Source organism: Phalacrocorax aristotelis, chromosome Z (genome assembly GCF_949628215.1).
Source record: "Phalacrocorax aristotelis chromosome Z, bGulAri2.1, whole genome shotgun sequence".
NCBI classification, from domain to species: Eukaryota; Metazoa; Chordata; class Aves; order Suliformes; family Phalacrocoracidae; genus Phalacrocorax; species Phalacrocorax aristotelis.
The window spans coordinates 52,416,948-52,437,532 of record NC_134311.1 but is presented as its reverse complement, the minus strand read 5'-3'; the positions used below and the strand labels follow the sequence as shown (position 1 = coordinate 52,437,532).

General features: G+C 41.3%; 1 long non-coding RNA gene across 3 annotated transcripts in view; it reads right to left on the bottom strand.

The window, feature by feature from the left end:
* Positions 1–367: 367 nt before the first annotated feature.
* LOC142050088 (uncharacterized) overlaps positions 368–20,585 on the bottom strand; it is a 45,866-nt gene continuing 25,648 nt past the window's right edge. Inside the window, exons 3-5 of one of the 3 annotated variants that reach the window (XR_012657914.1) lie at positions 3,306–5,636; positions 1,825–1,945; positions 368–956 (exon numbers count right to left, since the gene is read on the bottom strand). This is a non-coding gene — a long non-coding RNA (uncharacterized LOC142050088). Of the gene's footprint in view, positions 957–1,824; positions 1,946–3,305; positions 5,637–17,720; positions 18,409–20,585 lie in introns of those variants that run through there. The other 2 variants (XR_012657915.1, XR_012657918.1) reach the window with 2 other exon arrangements.

Sequence of the window (20,585 nt, the reverse complement as noted above, 5' to 3'; positions counted from 1 at the left end):
ATAGAGGCTGGAGATGAACAACTGGATGTTGACATTATGCCAGGTTCAAACCCTTTAGTCACTAGGTCCTATTAAAAACAAGTTAGAGGCACCAGAACTCTTCTCACCAGAGATGGATGACCATCTGCACCTTGCTGGTTTTCACCCATAGTTCAAGTGCAGAGGGAAGGGAGGAAGCAAAGAAAGGTGCAGCAAACAAAAGTAGCCAAGTACTGAAAAAGCTGGGGTTTTTTTGTAGGATGCATAAGATATTAAAACTTCCAATACTTCTTTGTATTTCTTAATTTTTACTACATTTGAGCAGTTTTTCAGGATTATTGCCCATTCCCTCTGCAATGCTCAGCTTTAATTTTAAATTCTAGGTATATGAAGTGACATAATTTTAACTATGTGTAGAGACAGTAGGTGTGAACCATTCCAACACATTAGTGCAAGGGCCTGCAAAAGCCATTCTGAGTGCCTAACCTGCAACATTGACTCAGATAATTACTCCTGGTTAAGTATCTAATGTGCTCAGCCAAAGCACCCAGAGAAGCTCTCAATACACAAAGTCGATATTGTAAAATTATATTGGTTTATGCTGTCAAAATATCACCATAGAAAAATTTAGAAGTGTCAGAATTATAGTGCTTAAGGTGCAGAGGACAACTAGGCACTTGAATGGGGAATTGATACTCGCTGACTCATCATGTTGTTGAATGTGAACCTTAATTTGCATTATATTTATAGCTCCTTGTTAGGCATTTACTACAATGCACAAACACAAGAACATTGCTTTTATGCAGGCATGAGTAGATGCTGAGAATCTTACTCTTGTTTTGTTCTACTTAGAATTGTTCACAAAAGCTCAGACTTCGATTAGCATTTGCATGCAGGAGACTCTCTGTAGCTGTATTGAAGTTCTGCAGCTCAGCACACTCTTACTATATCTTCCAGGAAGGGAGTCTAGCTTGTATCTGCATTAGCAAATAGATACAAAAAACAAATGCTAAGAAACAGTGATGAATATTGCACAAAAGCATTGACACAGATTGCTCATACTTTTTTCAATATCTGGAAGCATATCCAACTTGAAGCTATGACAATTAATTATTGGAAGATCTGAAAGGAAGTTATCTGAGTGCCCTTATGCATATATAGCATATTCAAAGTGTCAGTATAAGGTATGGAGATTCTGTGTAGCTTATTTATAGTTATTTTAAATTACAGAATTTTCTTCACAGACTTGTAAAGGTGCATGCATCCTTCTTAACATGAGAATTAGATTTGTTTGCAAAGTTATCATGCAAAGGTAGTTTCACATGCAAATCTGACTTCACATATAACCTCATGTACAGAGGTATCCAAAATCCTCTTTAATTGTAAGCATTATGTTGATGTGTTGACAATATTTGCATAAACGAATGTGCAAAAATCACAGTTTATGAAGAAAACTCAGTCATGCTGTCGTATATTCAGAGCAGTTTCCACACTGTTATTGCCATAATACTTTGTTTAATTTTGTCTGTATTTCATTAAATCCACATTATCTTAGGGAAAATTCAGCTGGTTCAGTTAAGATTTTCTCATTTTAACTTGCAAGAACTATTCCTTTTTTCAGCTTAAACTGTTGTGTAGAGCCATCATTGGTCTGTTTATTTAAGATGTATAAAAGCAATATGTAATATAATTGTTTTTAAGAAAAACAACTTTGTGTTTTCTCAGGTATTGCAGGATCGATTGCCTGTGAATACTAAGGTGCCCTTACAGTGCTTGGAACAATTCAAGAATCCCACAAAGACACTGGGAATTAGGTCTAGGTATATTTTGGTTTTCAAGCCTTACCTGTACAGAATTATGGGTTGCCAGTTTAGTATATTTGAGTGTTTCTTTCTCTGATGAAGTGATCCAGCAATGCAGCTGAAACAGAGCAGGTTCTTCCGTGAATTTGCTAACATTGACAAGCCTATTGAAAAGAAAACAAATAATAACTTGCTTTTGAGTGATATTTTTCATCAGTATCTGCTCTCCAGTGTCTTTGGATACCTATGACCAGGGAGAACTAGATTCATCCTGTTTTGCAGCAATCATCTACAGAATCTGCAGGGCACCTGCACAGTGGGAGCTGCTGGTGATGCATTCTTCAGTACTTGTTCCATTCGATGGAATTAATCTCAACCTTTCTTTACAGGAATCAATGCAGTATTTGACTTAATTGATCTTTCTCAATAAATACGCGTACAAGGAGTACAGTGCGCTTTTGGTAGCACCAGTTCAACTTTCTAAATTGTGTCAGAAATGCATCTATCTCCTGTAACACCATTTTTACAGAGCAGAGCACAGAAATTGACTGATAAACACCTGAATCAGCCACCCTTTTCTGCCAAGTTGCTCACAGGTAACATGGCTTTAATAGCAAAAAGTCTCCCAGCATGGTTTCAAATTACAAAAATCACATCCTATGCTGTTCAGCACTAGGCTATCTCAACATCCACTACCTACACATTCAAGTTCAGTAATTTCACTGTGTTTTGATGAGGCCCTGTACTTACACCTGCCCTCAGGTGTAAACAGGAAAGCAACATCACACAATGAAAGCACAACACATGAATTGTTCCTATTCCATTTTTAGCTCAAGTTTTTACCCTGGGCCATTTTCAGGGTCTTGTTTTTCTCTCTCCAGTGCTTTTGTTACTGTTAATGTGGCCAGCTTTTTTAAAAGGAGCGTTATAGAAAGAGCTGTCTCGATATATTTTATAGTCAAGAATTTGCTTATCAGATACAGTCTTCTGTTTCATGGGAAATCTCCTTTGGAATGCCTTAGAGCATCTTTAAGCAGAGACAGTAAAGGGCTCCTGATATAAAATCTAATGCCATCTTATTATCCAATATTTTTGGCACTGATTTGTATAATGTACTTTATAGCTATTTTAGAGTAAGTATAAAAAAGAAACTGAGTCTCCTCATTACACTTTGGCTTCCTGAAGATGATTTAACAAGCCTACCCTTTCTATTAATTTACAGGAACATATGTAGCATTAAAGGATGAGAGACTTGGGTTTGTCCAGCCTAGAGAAAAGAAGACTGAGGGGAGAATCTTATCAATACCTATAAATATCTGAAGGGTGGGTGTCAGGAGGATGGGGTCAGGCTCTTTTCAGTGGTGCCCAATGACAGGACAAGGGACAAGGGGTACAAGTTGGAACACAGGAAGTTCCACTGAAACATGAGAAAAAAACTTCTTTACCGTGCGGGTGACAGAGCAGCGGCACAGGCTGCCCAGGGAGGCTGTGGAGTCTCCTTCCCTGGAGACATTCAAAACCCACCTGGATGCATTCCTGTGACCCCTGCTCTAGGTGTGCCTGCTCAAGCAGGGGGGTTGGACAAGATGATCTCCAGAGTTCCCTTCCAACCCCTTCCATTCTGCGATTCCGTGATCCTGTGATCCTGTGATTCATTGGCTCAATACTTAACCTGTATCAATGTAAAATTTGGTGGTTGTATTAATTCCCTGAGAAGTGAAGCATCCCTGTCTTGCTACAGAAATTTTCTTATTAGTAAGCAGGTATCTCCAGTTAAATCTGTATCAATGTATATATGAGAAACTGTGTGCAATAGAGTTGTAGGTGTGCTAGCTGCCATTAGAACAAGAAAAGAAATAATCCCACTAAACCTATAGTTTCAAATTTCTTTTGGTTGGTATTCCTTTACTTCCAAAGCCAACAAATCATGCTTGAGATCACTGTCCTACTCAAACACCAGCTCATAAATGCACCAGTGTAACCAATAGAACTTAAACATTTATTTGTACTTCAGAAGAGTTTGCTGACTCTCAATCACTGGTTATAATTTTCTCTTCTGTAGGAAGCAACAGTTTACTTTTGCAGGTCTCCCCAGAATGCAGATGTAGACATTTCCGAGATGCCAAAGTCTGATATATAAAATCAGCAAATGGTCTATTCACTCCTTTGATATGGATTTCAATGCCTTAACAGTTTCTGCAGAGTCAGCCTGCAATGTCAGGTGTGAAAGTGTTAGTCTACAGAAACACCTAGTGCCATTAAAATCAACTATCTGCCACCCTGCATGTTGCCTGACTTCTAGGACAGACTTCCATCTGCCATGACGGATCTCATTTAGAGAGATTCTTATTGTGTCAGAAATTACAAAGTGCTCTACACAGACAAAGGTTTGGAAGTGTGTACTGTCAAATGGGTTGCAAATAGAAAAAACAAATGCATACCCAAGATAATTACCTGTGTAAGTGGATTTGTCTCATGAGGACCTATAGAGACATATGTAGCAGGACGCATGTGAGACCCAGCACCTAGAGTAACATTTGCCTTATAGGCTGGAAAAGAACTGAAAGGACATGCACAACTGATACTAGTATTCATCACATCTATCAATTAGGTGAGAGGGAAGGAAATAGAGAATGACAAAAGACAAGACAGAAGCTAAAGCAGAAAGTACAATGAGATCTTGTCTGAAAAAATACATGTTAAGGAACACATGTTGAATAGGAATTAGCTCAAAATCTTTCAGAGTAACTCCCTGAGGTTGACCATGGTGGCTTAGGCATGGGTTTGCTGCCAGAGAGAATGGAAAAAAGATACTGTGCAACTTGGAGACTCATTGCTTCCTACCACATTTACATAGGGCTAAACGCACAGCTCTTCTCAATACCAGTTCACAGCCACATCTTCCAGCTGCCATCAAAGACCACCAGCAGGTTTGGTCTAATGTGAGTGAGGGAGAAGATACCCTCACCATTTCATGTTGTAACTAACTGTGTCAGTATGTTATGAGAAAAGGTTATGATATTGGGAAAAGATCCTAGGAAAAATGCATTGGTCCCTCATTTGCTGTGCAGGCTGTTAGGCCATTGTGTAAAGCTGGGTCCAACAGAGAAGGACAGGATTTCAAATACACACACCCCCTCACAACATGTCCTATTTGCTGTCTCTGTGCAGCTCCAAGCCAAGTATGCACCACTACTCATCAACATCCCATGCAGGGAGAGGGAGCACAGGCACCTTGCTCCTTGTCCCAGACTGTAGCACCTCAGACCAGTTCCAAGGTCCCTGTGACCCCAGTAGAGGAGTTTTGATCTGTTTGCCTCAGTGACACAAATATTCAAAGGGGGAGTGAAATTTAGAGAGCAACAAAACGTGTTCAGAGCCTAGCTGACCTCCACTATGGGGTTGAGATGAAAAACCTCTGGTTTTGTCTCCTTTAAGTATAAGCCAGAAAAAAAACCTAACAATAAAAAGACATCAGAGGAAACAATCTTGCATAATGCTGGCTAATTTAACGGAAAGTGGTATCCATTTTTAATCTGTTAGGTAGCATGTCATTCCAGACCTTTTCTATCTGAGCAGGATTCCTCCACAGCAGGAGACATGGTCCTTTGGAACTGACTGAAAAGTAAGATTTTTTTTTTGTTTGGAAAAGCCCACTTAGATTCCTCTAAGCCTTCCTTGAGCACCTCAAGAGCCCTCAAGATCACTCCGACTGGTGAAACGAAAGGAACATTCAAGGTTTACAATAATCCTTTTCCTCAAGAGCTGAGGAAAGCTTCAGATGTGGCTGCAGTTTTCAATCCATTATTAATATAAACCACTTGGCAGCATTCGTTTCTGTGAGATAAATTTGATCTGTAAAAACAAAAGAAAAAGAAGGAAGACATCTGGTCAGACTGGTCACAGGAATACCTGCTGTGCTCAATCAAAAGCCAATATTTTTCCACAGGGACCCATGAAATGTGGACATAAAACAAAGCAAAGTGTAAAGTGTAGTAAATACTTGAAGAAAATTTATTCAGTTACCAATCTCAAAGAACAATTGTAATGCAAACTACAGCAGCAGTTCAGCAACAATGCAGACTAATTGAAGATATTAAACCCTGTAAACAAACCTCTTATCAAACAAAGCAGGCACTAAAGGAGATCCTGAGGCATTTACTGTGCCACTGGATTTTCTGCAGGGGTTTTCAATCTGTGAATGCCTAAATGCTTCCCAGGGAAGATGGACACCTTGCACAGCAAGACTGATCCTCCTGCCAGCAGGCTCTCTTTACTTAGCTACCTTATGTGGATGATGTGAATGGAAGATCTAGACTTACAGGACTGGGCTACACAGACACACACACAAAAAAAAAGGATAGAAAACCTCTGGTTTGGTGGCTCACAACACCAAAATAGAGAATAATCACTTGTGCAAAAAGGGTGCAGTTGAAGACCTGCAATCTGCACACTGCTTGCTGTACCTCCAGTAATCTGCTGGGGGCTGGGCTCAAGTGAATGGGGAATCTGTGACATGACATGTAACAGCAGCAAGGCAGAAGAGTAAAATGAAGCAGATCAGAAGGTCACACAAAGCCCTCGGATTTAAATGCATGTTTTCATGTCAAAAAGGGTCCCTGTGCTAGCTCAGGACTGACTTACTCCTGCAAAATGATTTGATGTGGGGACAGGGACTAAAGGTGAAAACTCAGAGGCAACCTAGTGCCTGGAGCAGGCATCCACATTAAGCAGGTGACACAGGGGTTCTTGTTTACGTTTTAAAAATGCATCACTACCAAAAGTAATAATCAAAAAACTCGACCAGAGCTCTTTGTGGCATTTAGTGTGGGTTTGCCACACAAGGACTGTAGAAGTACATCAGTTTAGAGTATAAATTAAGATCATTAAGCCTTCAACTTTCGTGAGGACTCCCATTCACTCCTCTACGGTTATTCTTTGACCACTGTAAATTACCTTTCCCCTGAGTAGGAGAAAGCTGCTGCAGTCTAACAATGTTACACCTGAATGGGAGCTTCCACAGCAGTATAACATGATCTATTTCAACACTTCTTCACACCATGGTTGATTTGCCTTAGCTTTCTTGAAAATAAATTATTTTAGGGAGGGAATTGGTCAGTGCAGTAGCCTGCTTTACCAGATAAAATAGGTGATGCCTCTATCTGTGGAGGGAAGAAAGATGGTGGCTAGGAAAATAAGTGGATCACAGAGCCTGGAAGTAGGCGTGCTGCTTTCCTCTAGCCTCATGGAGAGGCCCCATGAAAAGATATGAATGACTCAGGCTCTGCTATCTCATGGCAGCACACCCTGTCCATCCCCATGCAGGCCAAGGAGCAGCACTGCTGATGCAGTGATAGGGGATTCTGTTTGGCTCACTAGGTCAGGGCGAACTGCACGAGGGCAGCCAGAGTATCTTCAAAGCCTGAGGAGATCTGTGGCACTTTGCAGTGTGCTTTTTCAAAAAGCAGCTCCATGACTTCACAGGGAAGCAGAGGGGTAGAAATTACCCTAAAATTCAGTACACTAGGTCTCAGTCTGTATTTTCCTTTCCCTTACAGAAAGGGGTAAATCCAGGTCAGTCTACTCTATGCTGAGCATCTTTTTTGGTAGCTGTAACTAAACTTACATCACTTAGCTTATAACCTTGGTCAGTCATTCAACTGTTCTTCGAGAGTAGTAATTTATTTTATGCATCTGACATCCTCCTTTGCTTTCCCCCTTCCCTCACCCCAGATTTCTGTGAGAAATACTCCCAGAAATACTACCCTACTGATACTACTTCTGTAAGCAGCATTTACATAATCACCAAATGACCTATTCATCCCTGATAGACCTAAGTCTTTCTTTAATCAAGTCTATAGTTCCTCCATCATGTCTTCCTTGTTAAGCAGGCCAGACTTATCTCAGAGTGTCAAGAGCCACTCTGACTAATTAATTATTCTACCTTAACAGTCTTTTAAGAATTACTTAAAAAAAATCACTGAAGGTTCCATTTTGAAACCAGACTGCCAAACAAGAAAGAAGAAAATTAGCACGTAAAAGAATTGAAATAAGAAAACTTCTTATTCAGTGCAGAAAGTTCACTCAGCCCAAAAGTGGTGCCCAGTATTATATCATCAGCTTCACATACTTTACACGGTTTTTCTCCCAAATCATCTTGCTTTTTTATTTGTGGTTTGCCAGGTCCTACCATGCCAAGCATAAATACACACTTACATAAACAGTCTGAAGAGACAACAACCATATCAATAACAACTGGCAGAGCTTCTTCCTCCCTGAAAACAGTCATCCTTTTCTACATCTTTCCAAATCCTTGCCAGACCCATATGCTTTTTTTCCCAGCTCCCCCTTTTTTGTTTGGGAAGCACGCCATGTGCTTTGATCATCAGTCCAAAATACTTTTTATAATCTTAGTGTTATTAAAAGCAATCAGACTCTGAATGGATAAAAATAACCAATGTATTTGTACACTTCTTTCTCTTCAAACTGTAGTAATACACTAACATATTAGCTACTTGCAAAAGCTGTGTTTGCTCAGCCATACTAAACAGAGACAACCCATTCCTTGAGTTGTAATGCTGAAAATGCCCATTTATGCCTGCCTCTGTCTCAAGGATTATGCAAATGCAAAGACTGTCATCAATTAGGGTTTTACCTATGCTTACTAATGTTTATCAAAGACTTCCAAGCAGGGAGTATCTTACAAAAGAATCAGTCGAAGAAAACAAACTGTTCCTTAACTGATTTCCACAGGAGTCCAGCCAGACCATGTTGTGGTTGACACATATCTCCTACTGAACATACTCAGAGCCATTCGAGATGCTTAAAATAAATGCCACAGCCTTTAACAGATGTTAGAGTATTTGCATTAACTTTTCTGACTGTAACATCAAAGCAAAAACAGTTTGTGTAATTTCATCCTCTTCTCCTCCCATCACTTTTAAGGTGAGGATTGACCCTTGTTATTTTCCCATATTTGTGAAATGTAAAGCCTGTTTTTGGAACCTGAGAGATTTTCTTGCTGGAAGATCACACTGCACACTTAGGATGTTTCTGCTGCTTGCTATAGGAAGCATCTGTGTGCAGAACAAAACAATGCCCCTTTTCCAAGAATACTGGAACTGCACAAATCAATACATTGTGTTAAAATTGTCAGACTTGTTTCTTATCTCTAATTCACTGTTTGCAGCTAGAAGAAGATGAAAAAATGCCATGCTCTCCGCAAGTATATACAGTGCTTCTTCAAAAGACACTGATTGGTTTGTTAAATGTTTTTGAATGGATTTGATATATTTAATTGAAAAGGCATTCTCCTCACTATACTGGTTTGCTGCATAAGATCATGAGATTTTTTTTGTGCAGGCTGACCAAGGAAAGCAGCTACCAGGGATCTGAAAGATGAACAGTGATTGACAAGCACTTGTGAAAGAAGATGGTTTAGAGGAGTTGGGAGAGAGTTTGCACACCCTTGGCAGCATGGAAAATTATCTTACAGCCTGTAATACTGGATTTACTAGTGATTTTCCACAAGTTGTGTCAGGGTAGGACTGGAGTTGTTCAGCCCCTGGAGCAGCCACAACAAGAGTAAGTCAGGCATTAATAGCTTTAGTTCTCCTCCTTTCCTCGGGGGAACATCAATTTGCTGCTGGCTGTGACTTATCTTCTCAGCTCTGTGCAGATGACCAACAGCTTGCCTGGGAACATAACCCAGATTTTGAGCAGTGCAACTGTCATATAGACAGATACTGTCCTTGTGTGCAAAGACCAAAATACTGGTCCCAGAGGGACCACAGCCAGGATTGCTTCAGGCCTTTCAATAATGGAGCTCAACAGGACCCATGACTACTGCCAGCAAACCCTAAAAGTCTGTTCACCACCAATGATGTCCCTCAGGGCATCAGCATGCCTCTGAGGCAGATCTCAAGAGAAGCCAGTATGGCTGAGTTAGCGCTGATTAGGGAGTAGAAATCCTTTGAAGAACTATGGAATGACTAGCCTTATCCTCCATACAGCATCTCTCAAAGTGCATCAAGTTAAGCCCTTGGGATAATTATACTTAGCCTGGAAGAAGGCCTTTTATCACCTCCAGCTGAGCAGGAGTCATCCCTTCTCCCCAGATAAACAATGGTCACAATGACCCAGGCATGATCACTTCTGAGCTGGATTACTCTAATTCACTCTATCGAAGGCTGGATGCAGGCTGTGCCAAACTTCTCTGTTTCTCAGGCTGTGATGAGTCAATGAAGGCCCTGCTCAGTTTTATCCACTGAACCCCAGTCATTTTCAGTAGATAGTTTACAGCTTTGCTCCTTGCACTCCACACAGCTAATGTGTGGACCAAACAATTCGTAAACAGCCAATATGCTTAAGAAAACAGTTTTTAGCCCACTGCCTGCCTAGAGACTTCCTTAGGGCAGTGCAGGTCCATGCAGGCACATGACACTCAAAACCAAGAGATGTTCAAATGAGAGTACCCAGGTCCAGCACAAGACACTATAAAAATACAGTTAATGCAGGGTCTCACAGTTTCAAGGAAATTTTTAGAAATTTAAAAAAAGCTTCTCTGCTCTGGTGGTTCTGGGAGTATTTTGTATAAACGAACAGCACCTTATCCTCACAGATTTCATAGCCTTTTCCAAAGCTTGTATAGATTTGCCCACACAATGGCAGACACCAGTATTACTTTGCACCAGTGAAACATGAAGGATTTTTTAAAGAAAGGAAACCTTGCTTTTTGAAACTCAGGGCAGGTTTTCACAGGTTAGAAGCAGTCTGAAGTGGTGCCACAGCTCTTCTCCCACATAACTCAGTGCCAGTCAATGGGTGCTATGATCTGCAAGGCAAGGGCACTCAGCATCTGACAGGACCTGCCTATGACTAGCCCTGAGCTGTTAGTCCCATGCAATAGATTTGCTGGTTTCTCTGGAACGAGCTCTAGGATCTCCACCAGCTGTGCAGTTTATAATGGAGTCAGAGGTTTATCCATAAAAATCATCTCCCTTGGCTACTGTGCCTGGAGGACATCTTGTTTGCAAGTATCAAACTTTGCATTACAAGGATGTGAGGCACAGTAATACATGAGCTGAGAACCTTGTCTTTAAAGGTGCTGTGGATGGTTTCCAAGCAGATAACAAGTCTATCTCCAAGTTCAGGTTTGGTTTTAAACCTCACCTTTTGTCTGAGATGAAATTAAGAAGTTGCAAAAGCATCTATTACTGTGTTAAGCTCTCATTCTTGCAAAAGGTATCACTTACATAGCAAGAATTTGGGGTAGCACTTCCAACAGTACAGTGCTTGCTACCTGAATATATTACCTTCCATTAATTTTTTTTTTTTAATTTACCTGAGTACTTCCGCCTGTTGCCTTTAAAATTCACATTTATGTAAGTAACCTATACCCTTTTCAGGTCTTCCTCTTCTTCCTCTCTCCCCATTTCAACTGTTTTAGACATCTGTCCTGTGAATGTTCTTTGCACATTTCAGAAGCATGGTAAAAACCATGCAGCAAGTAAACCACAGGTACCACTAAAGGGAGGTACTTGTTCCACACCATAACAATATGTCACAAGTAGGCAGCAAAGCTTTTTTCCTGTACCTGGGCTCATATTTGGTCTATGTGGGGGACCTCAGTGGAGGGGCTTGAACTAAGGCGTGCAATGTCCTGTGATTGTGAGGACTGGAGTTGTGCTGATTTTGGGGAAAGCGAGGGATCAGAGAAGATTGTGGTTATGAGATGTTTAAGTCAGAGGGTATTATAAGAAGGTAATTGTGGTGTTGTGCTGAAGAAGAAAGCAAAATGTGAAATGCACTGAAGATACTACTTCCTCCACCACATGCTCTGGAGTTTAGTATCCATAATTAATACAAATAATTTTAATCCTTCAGTTTAATTAAAGAGGAAGTGGACTTTCAGGTACATCTCTTCCTGTACAGTCACAAATACCGACAATCAGTAGCTAATTTTGACAAATTGTCTGCCTAACAAATGAATTTAGCTAAACTAGAAGCAAAGCAGATCCTGCTAGATATAGCTGAGTTGTAGTCCCTCCATAAGGACATTCAAACCTCTGATATGTTGTTATCCTATTCCCAAAGGAAATTAAGAACATTTACAACTAACCAGTGCTATTACTTACGCAGTTAGCAAGCAACCTAAGGGGCTATAGCTTGAAGAGAATGAACAGCCCAGTGCCCTAAACAGCTTATGTTCAAGGTAGTGGCATGCACAAGAGTGCGTGCCACTGGGTGGGCCTTGCTTTTTTAATCTATGCTGTCTCAAATGGTCTGGCACAGATAAAACAGCACAACACTCTAACAGCACCTTCATTCAGCTGCAGGGAGACACTCTTCAGTAAGTGGTAAGCACCACATCTCTTCCTTTCCGGAAGTAAAAACCATAATAATAACAAAGGCCATTCCTAAATTTCTGCTGATTTTGACACTATCTCTGTCTATATTACTTTCTGTTACTGAAATCAGAAAGGATCTTTCCTATGGAGAATCAAAACTCTCTACACAGGCTACAATTTTTCTTAACAAAGTAGTTGTTACTACTATTGTCACTACTGTTAAGAAAAGTTTGTGGGTAAGAATCAGGCCAACAAGGCAGAATCATAGTGGAAGTCAGGTACAGACCACCCTACCAGGATAAAGAGGCATAGGAAATATTCTACAAGCAGCTGGGAGAAGTGTCACAATCATTAGTCCTTGTTCTCATGGGGGACTTCAACTTACCAGACATCTGCTGGAAATACAATACAGCAGAGAGGAAACAGCCTAGGAGGTTCCTGGAGTGTGTGGAAGATAATCTCCTGACGCAGCTGGTGAGTAGAGACAACTAGGGAGACTGCCCTGCTGGACCTGTTGTTCACGAACAGAGAAGGACTTTTGGGGGATGTGATGGTTGGAGACCATTTTGGGCACAGGAATTGTGAAAGACAGAGTTTTTGATTCTCAGAAAAGTAAGGAAGGGCGTCAGCAGAACAGCCACCTTGGACTTCCAGAGGGCAGACTTTGGCCTGTTTAGGAGGCTGATGGACAGAGTCCCCTGGGTGGCAGCCCCAAAGGGCAAAGGAGTCCAGGAAAGCTGGACATTCTTCAAGCAGGAAGCCTTAAAGGCACAAGACCAGGCTGGCCCCATGTGCCAAAAGACAAGCCAGCGGAGAAGAAGGCTGGCCTGGCTGAACAGAGTGCTTTGGCTGGAGCTCAGGGAAAGAAAGAGAGTTTATGAACTTTGGAAGAAAGGGCAGGCAACTCAGGAGGACTACAAGAATGTCATGAGGTTAAGCAGGGAGAAAATTAGAATGGCCAAAGCCCAACTAGAGCTTAATCTGTCTACTGCTGTAAAAGACAATAAAAAAATGTTTCTATAAATACATTAGTAACAAAAGTAGGGCTAAGGAGAATCTCCATTCTTTATTGGATGCAGAGAGAAACAAAATCATGAGGGATGAAGAAAAGGCTGAGGTACTTAATGCCTTCTTTGCCTCAGTCGTTAACAGTAAGACCAATTGTCCTCTGGGTACCCAGCCCCCTGAGCTGGAAGACAGAGACAGGGAGCAGAATGGAGCCCCAGTATTCCAAGGGGAAATGGTTAGTGACCTGCCACACCAATTAGACACACAGAAGTCTATGGGGCCAGGTGAGATCCACCCAAGGGTAGTGAGGGAGCTGGCAGAAGTGGTCATCAATCCACTTTCAATCCTTTATCAGCAGTCCTGGCTAACTGAGGAGGTCCCAGTTGACTGGCAGTTATGTGTGTGACACACATCTATAAGAAGGGCTGGAAGAAGGCCCTGGGGAACTACAGGCCTGTCAGCCTGACCTCGTTGCCGGTCAAGGAAGCAGATCATCATGAGTGCCATCATGCCACACGTACAGGGCAACCAGGTGATCAGCCCAGTCAGCATGGGTTTAGGAAAGGCAGGTCCTGCTTGACTAACCTGATCTCCTTCTGTGACAAGGTCACCCACTTAGTGGATGAGGAAGAGGCTGTGGACATGTTTACCTGGATTTTAGTAAAGCCTTTGACACCATTTCCTATAGCATTCTCCTGGAAAAAACTGGCTGCTCATGGCTTAGACAGGTATACTCTTCGCTGGGTAAAAAACTGGCTGGATGGCTGGGCCCAAAGAGTTGTGGTGAACAGAGTTAAATCCAGTCGGCAGCCGGTCACAAGCCAGGTTCCCCAGGGCTCAGTGTTGGGGCCAGTTCTGTTTGATATCTTTACCAATGATCTGGATGAGGGGATCAAGTATACCCTCATTAAGTTTGCAGATGACACCAAGTTGGGCAGAAATGTTGATCTGCTTGAGGCTAGGAAGGCTGTGCAGAGGGATCTGGACAGGATGGATCAACGAGCCGAGGCCAATTGTATGAGGTTCTACAAGGCTCAGTGTCACATCCTGCACTTGGGTCACAACAACAACACACAATGCTACAGGCTTAAGGAAGAGTGGCTGGAGAGCTGCCTAGCAGAAAAGGACCTGGCCGTATTGGTAGATAGCCAGCTGAACATGAGCCAGCAGTGTGCCCAGGTGGCCAAGAAGGCCAACAGCATCCTGGCTTGTATCAGGAACCGTGTGGCCAGCAGGAGTAGGGAAGTGATCGTGCCCCTGTACTCAGCATTGGTGGGGCCGCACCTTGAATATTGTGTTCAGTTTTGGGCCTGTCACTACAAGAAAGACACTGAGGTGCTGGAGCATGTCCAGAGAAGGGCAATGAGGCTGGTCTAGAGCACAAGACTTAGGAGGATCAGCTGAGGGAACTGGGGTTGTTTAGCGTGGAGAAAAGCAGGCTGAGAACCTTACCATTCTCTACCACAACGTGAAAGGAGGTTGTAGTGAAGTGGGTGCTGGTCTCCACTCCAAACTAACAAGTGGTAGAACAAGAGGAAATGGCCTCAGCTTGTGCCAGGGGAGGTTTAGATTGGATATTAGGAAATATGTCTTCACTGAAACAATTGTCAATGTTTGGAACAGGCTGCCCAAGGAAGGGTTGCATGACCATCCCTGGAGTTATTTAAAGGACATGCATATGTGGTGCTTAAGGACATGGTTTAGTGGTGGACTTGGCAGTGCAAGGTTAACAGTTGGACTTGATGATCTTAAGGGTCTTTTCCAAACTAAACAATTCTATGATTCTATGCCTCACTAGTCAGCTGCACTTTAAATCTTTGGGCTGAAGAGGTCTCAAGTGGCTGGTGGCCTCACAGTATAAACTAGCGGGGAGAGGATCATGGCTGCTTAAAGTGCTATAAATACAACTTCCCATTGTAGCATTAGGGGAAATAAAATCAAATCTAAAGATAAAAATATTAATTGAGTAGCATCTCCTATCAGTATGGGCCTCAAAGCCTCTCTAAGTCAGATCCACCAGAACTGCTGTCTCCAAAATTCCTTCAATTCCTCAGGTCTGTAGGTAAAGAATTGAACAGAAAGTCCCTAAAAATACAAGGAGCCAGTAATCAATCATTCTCAACAGCATTCTCAGCTGCTTTTTGGGTATCCACTGAAGATACCTAACAGGAAAAGCTGTATAGTGTAGGCACTGAGCCATGCTCTGGTTGATTAGAAGTGCCAGTATATGAGACAAATGCAGATACTATGACTTGATCAGCACTAATTTGGACCATATATTTTGGGAATACCCATAGGTCCATTTGTTTTGGACAGGTACTTAATTACTGAATTAATTTTTCCTATCAGTTAGAATTATTTTACAAGCTATCTATGTAACCTAAACCTTACAAAATGGAAACTGAATGACTAAATTTTGGCTCACACTAGCACTAATTATTGTCTGCGACTGCTTTAACAGGCTGGCCGTCAAAAAATAGATTGTATATCACAGTGAAAAAAAGCCCAAGATAAAGACTTGAAGATACAGGGTGTCTTTTCAAAGTATTTGAATAAACTTATTTGCTGTCTGATTCTCCTCTCAAGTACACTAATATGTTGCTCTGTAGCTCAGGTGTTGGTACTCTTAAACAGAAAAAACCCAGATGCAGATGTGGTTTCCTTGGTGTACTGAGGATAGCAGAGAAGCAGGATAAATTCCATCTTCTGTTTTACTACTTCTCCATCCAGACTGCTGGTGGAGTTGTCCTTAGCTCTTGGCAAAGGCAAGAGAAGTCCTAAGGCTTTTTGAGTTTCAGTGGCATCATCTGCCAGCTCTGTACCATCCCGGTACACTCTTGTTCAAGGGTCTTCTGTCCAGATAATGCTATTTATTTTGAAATAGCTGGATCACAAAAGAAAGCACAAAAAAGAAGCCAGTTTGGAGAAATTGACCCAAAAAGGTCTGTTTGATAAACAGTGGGGTAAAAGACACCTAAGAAAAAAAACTCTGCACAGGTCTCATGGCCTCTGGCAAGTGGCCTGTTTAAGCTTTGTCTCAGCATTGCCCTTTTCCACCGTATATTTTAAATAATTTTTTCAGAAGTTAATTATTTATAGCTCCTAATGCGGAAGGCTTGTAGTGCCTCATCTGAGAAGATGAAAATTTTATAGCCAACTGAGGAGGACAAAGGTATTTTCATAATCGGTTCCTGGTCAATTCCCTACAACCATGGCTAATACTAGAACTGAGGAATCTGTGGTGGGTTTCATTAATTTAGTATAGTGCAATAGAGAGACTCCATAATCTATATTTCAAAAATCTGGTGACAGTTTTAATAAAGCCTAAATTGTTAGTTTTACACTGGTTTTAGACTCTGTTGTTAGCCCTCTGCTGTTCGACGGCTATTTGCATAGAGGGTCCTCAGAGCTCATCAGCGGCTGTTAAGTATGAAAGCAATGATTGCTCTCCTGACTATGGAGTCTTCTCTCACCTCAGGTCAAGGAAGTCCCGGATCTGGTCTGAGAAGCTAGGGGTGAACAGTCTAGAGTTGCATGATGACACTGTTATTTTATAGCTTACCACACTCAGAAACACACAGGCTATATTTTGTATCACCTAATGCATAAGTCACATTTTCCTGTAGTTCTAAAAGTGATGTGTGCCATTAACATAGGTGCCTTATAGGCCTACATTTGACTACTGCTTGGCAGAGGGTCCCCGGTGCCAGTCCAGCTACCTCTCCCATAAAACACAGAGGTAGCCTTTGATTTTTGCTCTGCTACCGTTGGCATCCCTAGTAAATGGTCCTCAAAAAAACAATCTCTGACAAAGCAATTTAAGATAAATGAAGTCTGCAGCACACTGCACATAATATCTGTCTCAAAATCCTCAAGAAAATAGCTACAAATAGCACATGTACATGATGGATTTTTGTTTACAAGTGATGATGATGATGGTGGCAGTAATGAAAATAACAACAACAGTTGCTGTGAGCCAAGGCAAAGAGACTTTCCCAAAGTTCTGCCCTGGAAAGAAAGGTTGTGCAGTCGACTCATCTCCTATTTTAGCTGAGATGGGCAATATTAGATACAGTATTAGACATTTATTGTAATAATGGATGTCTTGAGACTATGGGTTAAAAAGCATTTTTTAAATCTTGGCTTCTGCTTCCCTTTGAAATGTTAGGGGCTATTAAAGTACATTACAATCACTTGCCAAATCTTCTATTCTGTCATGAACAGGTTTCTGGAATTGCATGAGACAATACCCACAGCAGTGGATGGATGGAGAGTGTGCTCACTGGTGTCCTCTGTTTTGGACAAGAGCTCTTCCACAAAAAACCTGCAGAAAACTCCTTCAAGAAGTATGCACATAGTTGGCTAATAGTCCAGTCTGGTGGCTCCAAGATGTCTTCTTCTCTATGGGTTGTCTATAAGGGAAATCAGGATTTGAACTATCTGAGATCAGAACCTGACCCCCAGGATCCTAACGAAAAAGAAGAATGGAGGCAGCTTGTAATTTGGGCTGCTTCACTGCAAACAATATAATTTTTAAACATCTAATAGTATATTTGGCAATTTTAGCCAAAAGTCACCTTTTTAATCTCAACAAAAGAATGGGACTGTAGTTATAAAGTTTGTCAAAACACCTTGCAGGGAAGGGGATTCAGACCCCGCAATCACTCAGACTATTGTCCCACGAAGGACCCGCATGAAAGGTGTCCTCACCCAGGTTTGTTCCCAGGCAGCAAAAGACTCCTTTCCTCAGCAGAGCAGTTAGAATTCCATGCCTCACCCCTGCCTCCAGGATCTCCAGTTCACTCGCCCCAAAAAGGAACATCCTTGTGGCATCACTTGATTCAGTCTTTGTGCCTAAGGACCCATCTTTTCCTGCTCCGTTGCTCCCTGAAGCTGTTCCTTAGCTCCTAAGCTGGCTCCAGACTTCCTTGCTGAGCTGAAATTCTAACTCCAATACAGACTTTTAATGTGCATGGAGGGAGTGGCATGTCTTGCCATGAGACATCTGGGGACAGGAATACCCCCTTGCAGAAAGGGGCAATAGATCATCTTGAATCAGTAGTTTGAGCCAAAGGATGACAGAATCACTCACCATCTGAGACGACGAGCTCTGCAGCAGCACACGTAAAAAACTACCACGTGTACACAAATTAGCATTCTGCATGTAGTGAACCATTTGGTGTGCACCGGTGGGAGGGGTCTTTGATATCTCAGTCCATGGGTATTTGATACAGAACATACCCCACTTGGCATGCCCAGGGCATTTGTTTCTGTAAAAAATAATTATTACAGGCATTTCACAATTCCTTCAAAACAGGACAGTGGGCATGCCTTTGAGCTTATATAAAACAGAACAAACAGGTTTATTTTGAGAGACATCAGGTTTTCTAGCTCTTAATCTTTTCTATATAAGAAAGAGGAGCATAATAAAACTAAAAATTACCCCAATATTAAATAAATATTCCAAGGTACCTAGAAATAATATCCAGAAGCTTATTACTACAATTACAGCGAAGGATATAATCTCTCTTCCTACTTTTTACTACCACCATGCAGTCTAGTCACCCATCTGCAAAACCCAATGTCAAAGATTTTGAAGTTCAGTATTTCACAGTACCAGAAACTCTTTACCGGGACATGATGACTGATAAAAGCAAATGGTGGAGTTCCTTCATCCTTGAAAGGGCTGCTGTGCAATCCTATTTTATGGAGTAGGATCAGCTAGAAATGGAAACTATAGACAGAGTAGGAATTTAAGGAGCTCAATATTAAGAAAAAGAAGGAAGAAATAGCCATTAAACAGAGAATAAACACAGAGAAGATGGGATGCTTGAGAAGTGCTAGCAGGAAACACACATATCACTGGCAATTCAATCAAGTGAGAAAGTGTTGGAAATGGAGAAGGAGGAGAGAGCAACAGCATGCCCTGATAACCTAGGCAATTCATGTACCTTTCTGACTGATTTCCTTTAGTCCTCTTTTCCTATGCAGAACAGAATAAGTATGGACTTAACTGTACTCATAAACACTTCTTTTTCTTACCCTCCCAATTAATTGTGGGTTGTAAAAGCCAAAGCAATGTGAAATGCTCACTAAGGTTGCAGAACATTTATCCCACAAAAAAAAAAAAAAGCTTCGTTTTCACAACACAGCCTTGTAGCTGCTAATGCCAACACAAAAGAGGCAGCAGGAATGTATGGTCTGGGAGTTAAGGCTATTGTGAACTTGCACACTGCTTATGGACAGGACCATTGTACTGTCACTCCAGGAATACTGTTTAAACAGATAAATGCATGACTGGCTTTTGAGAAGCCATGATTTATCGTTTGCCAAACGCTTCTTTGTTCTAATGTAACCTTCCTCCTTGCTCCCCCAAGAACACATGAAAGTGGCGTAAATCATAAGAAAAGGAGATGGGGTTCATTTCTGTATAAATCATTTTTGGTTACATAAATCTCTTCACTGGTAGGACAGGACTTGCAGGGAATTCTTATTACAGCTTTTAAGCATTTTGCAAGTAAGATGCCCTGCTCTGTTCTTTTCATCTGATTGAGTAAGAGAAGTACAAGTGTTTGAACAACACTTATGTCAGAAGTACAAAAGCTACCTATAAAAACATTTTATTTAGTGGATAATCTATCAAAAAGCTGATTTTTATGCTCCTGCTAGGTCAGTGTTAGAGGTTATTAAATGCATCTTATTGTCAGTACGGAGGCATGCACAAAACTAAGTTTATGACCTTTTAAATGCTGTGGCAAAGGTGATGAATTTTGCTCAATATAAAAATAGACTATTTCAGGTGCTGTTTATCCTATTTTTACTAGGAGGTTCCAAAAGTATCAGAAACCTTTGACAAACAAGTTTTAGGATGGAGAAGTTATGAGCCTCACCTATTTCAGCATTTTGGTTAACTGCAGATTTTCTTATGTGGAAATCATAAGCAAAGGCTGCAATGGAAGTTGTCTTACAAGTTAGTTAAAATACAGAGATGTATATATATATTTATTTTTATATGTGTGTATAGGTACACTTACACTTATACACACATATGTGCCTGTACACATGTACATATATAGAGAAAATTTAATCCAGTGCTCAAATCTGTGGCGATTACTGTAAAGATATTCTCTTAGGCAAAGACCAGAAATGAGACAGGAAGACTAAGGATTTGAGTTAGGTCGTGTTGCTAAAATATCTTTGATGAAGATGACAGCTGCTGCTGAAGGCATCATGTGCCACCTGGCCGTACCATATAACATAGCTGAGGTATAAGATCGTACATTTCCCTAAGTTTTGTCACCTCTATGTGACAAAATGTCCTTGGATCACCATAGCTGAAGCAACACCATAACTAAATAACTTTAGAGATCTGTCTCAGCATTCCTAATGGAGGATAAGCAGAAAATAAGCACAGTTTCTTGGGCAGCTCTGCTGTCTGAAAGTCATG